Below are 9,098 nucleotides of genomic sequence, written 5' to 3'. Positions count from 1 at the left end.
TACAATACATATAGTCAAAGGATATGGCGATACGAGAATTCACAGACTGACAAACCGATGCATTAGGTTAAAAAAAAAAAAAAAAAAAGGCCCGGCGCACAAGCTTACAATCTAAAATTAAAATTAATTTTAATATGCGTAAAATGCATTATATGAACCCCTTATACACTTTATGATCTTTATGCTGAAACAGAATAATACAAATGATCTCTTGAGAAACCTAGAACCAGCGTTATAATAATAAATGGGAATTATTATAATGAATGATTGCTTTACATGGCACCATCGTATTCTGCAGCGCTGTATAATGGGATAAACACATGATAGGTGAGATATCTACAAATCAGGCTAGCTGCATATTATACAGAACCGTGCAAAAGTTTTAGGCAGGTGTGAAAAAAAATACTCTAATAGACATGGTAATAGTTTATTTTTATCATTTAATAAAATGTGAAATGTGTGAACAGAAGAAAAATCAAATCAATATTTGGTGTGCTTTTTAAAGCATTCTTACTTCACAGCATTTCTTCACACCTGCACAGTACACTATATATACAGTACACTATATCTACAGTATATGGACAAAAGTATTGAGACACCTGACCGTTACACCAACATCATGGTGTTATGACATCACATTCTAAATACATAGACATTAATATGTAGTTGGACCCCCTTTGCAGCTATAACAGCTTCCACTCTTCCACAAGATTTTGGAGTGTTTCTGTGAGAAGTTTTGCCAGTTCATCCAGTCGAGCATTTGTGAGGTCAGGCACGGATGTTGGAGAAGAAGCCCTGGTTCGCAATCTCCAAAGGCATTTGATGGGGTTGAGGTCAGGGCTCTGTGTGGGTCAGTCAATTTCTTCCACTCCAAACTCATCCAACCACATCCTTATGGACCTTGCTTTGTGTACTGGGGTACAGTCATGGCAGAATAGAAAGGGGCCTTCCCCAAACTCATGGGGGAAAGGTGGCAAATGCATATGATGGGATTCTGCAGAATCAATCAATATAATTACTAAATGTAGTACTAGTACTTTTTCATTGCACTGATACTCGAAATATTAACACAATTTGCTACATTTTGCTATTAACCCCTTAAGGACAATGGGCGGTCCCTAAACCCATTGAAAACAATGCATTTTGAGCCCGTACATGTACAGGCTTTGTCATTAAGGGGTTAATTATCGCTGTTATCAATATCATTAGTACAATTAGTACAATGAGTAGCTGTAATGTTTCTGTTACTACTATCACTAGTGCTGGTATCTGTATAATTACTATATTAGTGACATTTTTCATATTAATATTGCTGGGCATATTAAACTTGTTTAAGAAAAGAGTAAGCAATCCTTACCTATAGTAAAAGTAAGATTTGTTCTGTTTAGTGATTAAGTAGAAGAGCCTCTTTACTTACTTGCCAGTGATCGTTTTCCTCCTGTGCACCTACTCGACGTTCTTAAGTGCTAAGCTGCAGCTGAGTCTCTACCGACAAGCTAATTCTACCTGTATTATTACTAATACCGATAATATTTATTTCAGGAGGATTATAATAGTTACTACATATGTTATCAGCGTCATTACTGCCACAGCTAGTTATACATTATTTATATTAATAACATTATAGGGAAGTAACCAGACCTGGACTGGCCATCTGTCATAGCGGGCAAATGCCCGGTGGGCTGCTGCCTGACCGCTCCATACAAACTTCTATCGGCTGTTTCAGTAGAAGATCAGCTGCTGCAGTGTGCAGCCACTGGCTAGATATGCCCAGTCACATAGTACGTGAGCATAAAAGCGTAATATGTGGCCTGTCATATCCAGCCGCCGGCCGCGCTGATGTCATTAGGTGGCCACTGGCCTTAAAGTGTCAGGACAGCCTCATTATCCCTAGTCCTTCCCTGGAAGTGCCACTTTACAGATCTCCAAATCTTCCACATTCCCAGTTTTTACAAATTCTGCCAAATATGTATATAAATTATATTCATCAGAAATCTAGGGTCAGTTTTAGAATTTTAATATTATTTTTACCACTGCTATAATAACGTAACATAGGATTGCTAATAATACTGTTCCCTCTTGATATTCTGTGTAGGTATGTTGTAGGTATAATAACGCCATATGTTATAACTGCTTTTATTGAAGTGCATGGTTCTACCATTCATATAATATTAGTTACAGAATTAGAATTTGATGGCAGATAAGAACCATTCAGCCCATGCTATCTGCCCATTTTTCCTGATGCAGAGACACAGACCTTAATCAGTCCTTGGTCTTGTCTTTTTTGTTATGGCATTTGAAATTTAGTAGATGTTTTCCATGATTTTTATATATATTTTTTATATATGTTTATTTTCTTGGGGATGGTTGGTATAATATTAACACGGATTTCATTTTGCCGTTATTAATTACAGTATGGTGCATGTAATGCCGACTTCTTACAAACTGTTGGCAAGGGCAGCAGAAAGTTGTTGGCAATTAGTTCCTCTGGATACAGAAGGGGATCTTTGGTATTATCCATGGTTCTTTCTTAAATTGCATTATACTTTATTTATAGGGCATCAGCTGATTTAATAGAGCTGAAGCAAAAGGGAAGTGAAATGGGCAATAGCATTAAGACATATTGGTAGAGGGGGAAGAGGAGCTTGCCCTTGCAAGCTTACAGTACATTAAAAGGTTGAGACGAGAAAGAAGGTGACAATAAATGGTTAAGTACTTTAAAAAACAGTCTACCAGCAGGTATGGCATGTCTATCAGATGGCCCTTTTCTTGGGAGGTTGAGACCCATTGTTCATATACCCACCAGGGCTTTAGATGATCCACCAGTGGATAAACAGGACCAAGCAGGGTGAGACAACCCAAGCAAGCATCCAAAGGCAGATGACAATGACAAAGGACATTATAGCAACACCAACCAATAAGACGATAGCGAAAAGAGAACAACCTTTCTACTGTGGGACAACATCCTTCTACACATACTGGGGAAAATATCTAAAGGGAGGAGATCAAAATGGACCTAAGATGTAGTGGAATAGCTTAGTATGAGAATAGCCTTAGTTTGCGCTATGCAATTATTGTTATTTATGGTTTTATATAGCGCCATCATATTTTGATAGCGGTGATTTCCTCCCTCATCTACTTTTACATAAATATATTACAATTTACAATTTCTTCTCCTTGTGTGCCAGTATGTCTTAATTAATGTGTGTTAATCTTTGTCAGTTCTGTATATTGTAAATTTTAATATTGTTAAAGTGGAAGAGCAGGGTATTATGTCCAGAGGGTAGAATATTAATTTGGCAAGGAATTGTAGTTTCTTACTTCTTGCACATGTCTTTTGTTTCAAGGATCTCTGCTATACCTCTCCAAAATGACATTCTTGTATGTATTTTATTATTTATTACAAGGCTGCCCATGGATTTGAGCTGATGGAGAGCTTTTATGGTTGTGGAACAGTGTGTTGAGATACTATAAAATCCTCAGGGGCAGCACTAAGCGAGAGGATTTAGTCTGGTCTTACAAGTAATGAAAAGGATGATTACGCATAAGCAAAGGAATACGATATTTATAATATGTTTAAGCAGACGTTACAGTGTAAAAAATCTATGTCCTGGTCCTAGGATTTGCCCTGAAGACCAATAGGGTCCTTAAGGAGCTGCTTAATTTGATTTTATGGTGGCACCACCTCTAATGTCATTGAGTATAGAACTAAGACTAGGTGGGAGCTTCCCAGAGGTCTTCTTCTTCTGAAGGAGTGGCTCCATGGGGGCAGGGTTATCCATGCACAGGGGAGGGGGTAGCCACATGAGGGTGTGGTTAGCTTGATTGGGGCTACCCCCAGAATTAAAAGGACTGGGAGTGGGAGGGGATTCAGGAGTCAGGAGAAGGACCCAAAGACCCAGGGAAACAGCGCTTCACCCAGAGACTCCAGGTAAACGCAGAAAGTTCCTAGGTGTGATTTAGTAGTTTGGATTTAGAGATGCTTGCATAAAAGGGCACCGTACACTGAAGAATATTGCAACTTTGCAGATGTGGATTATAACCCCAAAATACAACAAATGACTTCCTCTCATTGTAATTCCCTCTATCTGCTCATGTTATTTGCCATCAATCAGTGGTGCTTTCCTCTGAAATCTGGATGCTTCTTAGTTAGTATTATTGTTATTTATTGATTTATATTGAACCATCATCTGGAGCATTGCGCCGTACAATGGGAAAACAGGACATAACACATAGTGCAAAAGAGATCTGTTTGCAGTGAAGGAATGTTGTGCCATGTTGAGTAATCCAATAGACTGGTACATTCCACATCCATCAGGGTTTTCACAATCATTTTATTATGGTTTAAGTGCAACTTTATTGTTTAAATGCTGAGTTCTGAATATTTGGATGACTGTTTACATCCAGCATGTGACAGTGTGTTTAACCCCCTTAAGGACAATGGGCGGTCCCTAAACCCATTGAAAACAATACATGTACGGGCTTTGTCACTAAGGGGATATTCCAGAGTGGATCATATGATATAATCTGTAAATTCAGGTTTTTTAATCCCTTATATGGGTTGTAGTTTGTGATTTTTATGTGTTTTTTTCTATGTATTCATATACTTGATGTACCGGTGTTTGAAACACACTGTATTTAATAAAAACGTAATGTGATTGCAATTATTTTCATATTGTTATCATCTCCTTACTTTACTATCCTTCCCTGCCCATCTCTAACAGAACTGAGAGTTGAATCCCCTCTGCCCCATAACGGGGAACAAAGTGCCCTATAGGGCAATCAGACCCCCCAGTGCACCTCTTACTCAGTGGGCCGGTTGAGGAGATCGGAGAGCTCCTCTGTACCCAGCCCATTTGCACTATGGTGGTCAGTGCCTTCTACATATTATTATCTATTGTTTTATATAGCGCCATCAGATTCCGCAAGGGTAGACAGGACGTAACAGGTAGTATATAACATAACAATCTGACTTGCAGAAACAACAGGTGAGGATGGGCCCTGCTCAAATGATCTTACAATCTACACCTTAATGTGTGTGTTTGTACAGATCTGCTGGCGCTCTAAAAACAGAAATCTAATAATAATAATGTCTTATTACGCAACGCATTCTCTGTGTGTATTACACTCTGCATATGTGTCTGTGTGTGCGGAGGCTGTCAGCGAGCTATGCTCTGCTTGCTTTGACAGCCCGCTGTTCCCAAGCTGCTTCTGAACTTGTGACCCCTTTTGCAACTCTCATTACTAAAAGCAGCAGGATTCATCCCCCTCCCATCCACCGACCTACTTTCCACGTTCCGCCCTGCGAGGCTGACACCCCTCGGTCTCCTCCAGCGGAGGCCTGAGAATAAAGCTCCTTGCCGCTCACTAACAGAGCCACAGATTAATGTTACTATGCAAGTCAACTATCCCTGCTGTACAGAATCTACATAGACTGTTATTAACCATATTATATTATATATATATATATATATATATATATATATATACACATACATACATACACACACACATATACCATAGACAGAACCACAATAATAATCACAGCACAATGCAAATTTTTTTGTAGGCACAGCTTTTCTTGGTTGTAGATAACCTTGGTTTAGCTGTTAGTGAATTAGATGAGTTGCACCAGAACCGTCTACCTTGGGGTTTGCGTACACAGTCCAAATGCACTTGGGATGGAAAGTAGATACACAGTCCAAAGAAGTCTTGGATGGACAAAGCTGTAGGGGATTTGGTTAAAGAGACCTACCGTAAAGGGATTTTGGATAGACGATCTAGAACAGAGTGTTGACTGTGACGTCTGCAGTGGAATTTAAATAAACTGTGAAGTAGAGACAGCTGATGACAGATGATAGCCAGCCTAGCAGAGACTGCCATGCTTAAGTGTTAATGGAATTTGTATAAAAGCAATACTGATCCAAAAAAGGGGGAATTTGTTTAGGAAGTTAACATGCCAATGCCCTTTTTTTCTGTCAAGAAAGGCATTTTTGGTTCACTCCAATAATATAGGTACTGTTAGAGGTCAAAGTGCATTGTTGGAAACAATAAACCCTTTATGTGGAATTTACACCTTGAAAATATGCCTTTTATTTCTTTTTCTAGGATCCAAGCATAGCATTTTATTCCACTATAACGCTTTATAAATAAATTTAATCTATTTGTTTGTATTAGAAGCAGTGGAGTTTTCAGCAAAAGCAATAGTTCATTTCCATTGTACAATTACTAATTATCCTTTCATATTATCCGCATTTAAACAATTGATTTTCTTGCTGCTGTAGCTAGAAAGACAGCTATTTTTACAACTGCTTTCCAATTCTGTGTTGGTTTGCAGTGTGGCTGAATATTGCCTACTTTAGACTGCATTTTACATTAATTTTTAATGTATGCTTGCTATATTCAATTACATTTTTTTTCCACAAGGTTTATATTACTAGACAGTCAGACATGGCAGCTGAGGTCTGCTCCTTCATTATTGTATCTGTAACGTTGGAGATGATCAGCACATTCCAATCATGGCTCCTTTTCTAGTTCAATGCTATATAACGTAGGTTTCATTGTTAGGTGGATTTATTAGGACTGGTTAAACATGGGTCATTTTAGAGATTGGTTCTCATGTCTAAATTTGCAATGCCCTTTGACGTGGGATTTTTATTTAATTTTGGATATTAGTGCTTTCATTCACTTGTGACGTGACACCTTGCGCTATCATTTTTTTTGGAGGTGAAATAAAAAAAAAAAGTCTAGGAATTACATGTTACATGTGTCTGTGTAGTGCAGTCTTTTACTGATATAAACTAAATTTATATTGTGTGATAAATATCTACATCATACTATATATCATTTATATCATAATATATATACCGTACACATATATACAGTATATGTATGTATATATACCGGTATATATAAAGATTTATGTCAATCTATTTTTGTATTAGGTTGTCATCTGGTTGCAACATGTTGGCAATATTCTATTTTGGTGTGTTGCTTGCATATTGTTTCCCTTGTTGAATGTCAGCCTTTGAAACACGATGGCACTTTGTTCCCTTTGTTGTGTAAGCAGTGTGTGTTTGTTTTTTTAACTGTACAGATGACTCATAAAGAGTACAACATTCTGTGGGCCACCTCCTAGATACTATCATCCCCTAAAGGGTTAATTTATTTTTATTTCTAAGGCTCTGGGTGCCACAGAACCACTGACAGAGCAATATGTACTAAATGAAGGAGGTTTAAGACTGAATGGCTCAATGATCAAGTCGTAAATTCATCTAAGAAGTCACAATGCCCATGGTTCCACCGCAAAACAGAATAGCTAAACAGAAACCGCTGTTCTGTAAGAAGAAAATGAATGGTTGTCTAGAGTTTGCTGTACAGAACATTGATGTTCCTCAAGAAGTTCAACAGATGAATCCAATGTAGAAATTGTCTCAATGATCAAGCCATAGAATAATTTCAGAGGTCACAAATGACCATAGAACAAGATCTAGGGATATGCAGGCCTCTTGTCTTCACGAAGGGCTATGTTCATACGGTAAAAATTTGGATTCACGGCAGAGTTGCAAAGCAGAAAAAAAGAACAATAGAGTTTGTCTAAAGTTTGCCATACAGTACATCGAGACTCCACGGATGAACTTTTTGTGAGCAAACACTGCATTGCTTTAATTATCTTATACCAACAATCAAGCATGAAAGAGGCGGTGTCATGGTTTGGGAATGGTTGAAGTGCAAGGAATTTAATGTTTCGGAAAAGAACGGTCAAATTGTAAACCTACTTTAGCAGGACCTGAATGAGCAGTTCATTCTCAGATTACCGCAGATGTTGCATGTTCTGCAGAGGAATGGGATAAACTTCTTCCAGTTTTGTGAGACTGATCAATAACTATAAACTACTGCATTTGATAGCAGTTCCTGCTGCTGCGTAAGCATATAGATTTTACAGAATGTTCACTAGAATCCAGAAGCACCTAACGTCATGCAATCAGACCTACAATAAACCCTATTTATCTGCAGGTAATTTATGATGTATATGTTGAACCCTAGAAAGTAGTTATATTGAGGGATCTCATATTGCTGCTAATAGGATCACCTTATGGTACGTGCTTATCTATAGCATCCTGGATCATAGGACAATCTGGCATTGGTTGCAGTTGTAAGACATCTATAGGATCATACACACCTCAGCGGCGACCAAGACCTGAGTGCATCTGACAAAACATTTGATGGCAGGTAAGGACCATTTAGCCCATTTATTCTGTCCATTTCTCTTCACGTAAGGTCCTTTATTTTATTTTTTATTATTTTGTATAGCCTTATGCCTATTCAGTGTATTAAGCTCTATAACTTCTCCCGGAAAGCTGTTCCACTTACCTACCACCCTCTCATTATATTTAAGACTCTGTCTCTCTAATAATTCTCCTCCTCTAAAATATGCTTCCTCTTGTATTCTTTGTTGCATCCCTTTTGTTAGGAAAAAAACACGCATGTTGCAGTGTTTGCCAGCAATGACTAAGATGGGAAATGATTCCATAGCACATTATGTAAGGTGCTGGCTTGCACAGAAATCAGCATTGTTACACCACTGCCAGTCTCATCAGGACCGGTAAAATATTGTGTACCTTGGGTAGGCACATCCATTGCTTGTAACCAAATGGCCTGTAGGCACCAATAACTTCTAAGGGCCTTGTCACAGACACCGCGTGATTGTGAAGGTTTTTTTTTTGGGGGGGGGGGTATTACTACTTAGTTTAGATCAAAGTAGAACTCTATTCTTTACTATCAAAAACTACCTGAATTAAGGCTAAAGTGTATTTTTTTTTGAAGCATCAGAATATGTGAAAATTTTTTATAAAAAAAATGAGTTTAATATAATCTGTATTTGAAACGATACATTTAAAAAAGTATTGTTTTTTTTTTTGGACTAATTTTCAGATGCTCATTTTGCCCATGGAGAACACATGAGCATGCTTTAGGAGGCGACTGCTAGCATGCTGTATTCTACCTGGAACACGTATAACCATTGCACAACCTGCTGGAGAAATATGATAATGTCACTTGTCATCACTAATAAATGATCAAAAGCTATCGTTTATTGT

This window comes from Spea bombifrons, chromosome 1, assembly GCF_027358695.1.
Source record: "Spea bombifrons isolate aSpeBom1 chromosome 1, aSpeBom1.2.pri, whole genome shotgun sequence".
NCBI classification, from domain to species: Eukaryota; Metazoa; Chordata; class Amphibia; order Anura; family Pelobatidae; genus Spea; species Spea bombifrons.
This window is presented reverse-complemented; position numbering follows the sequence as displayed.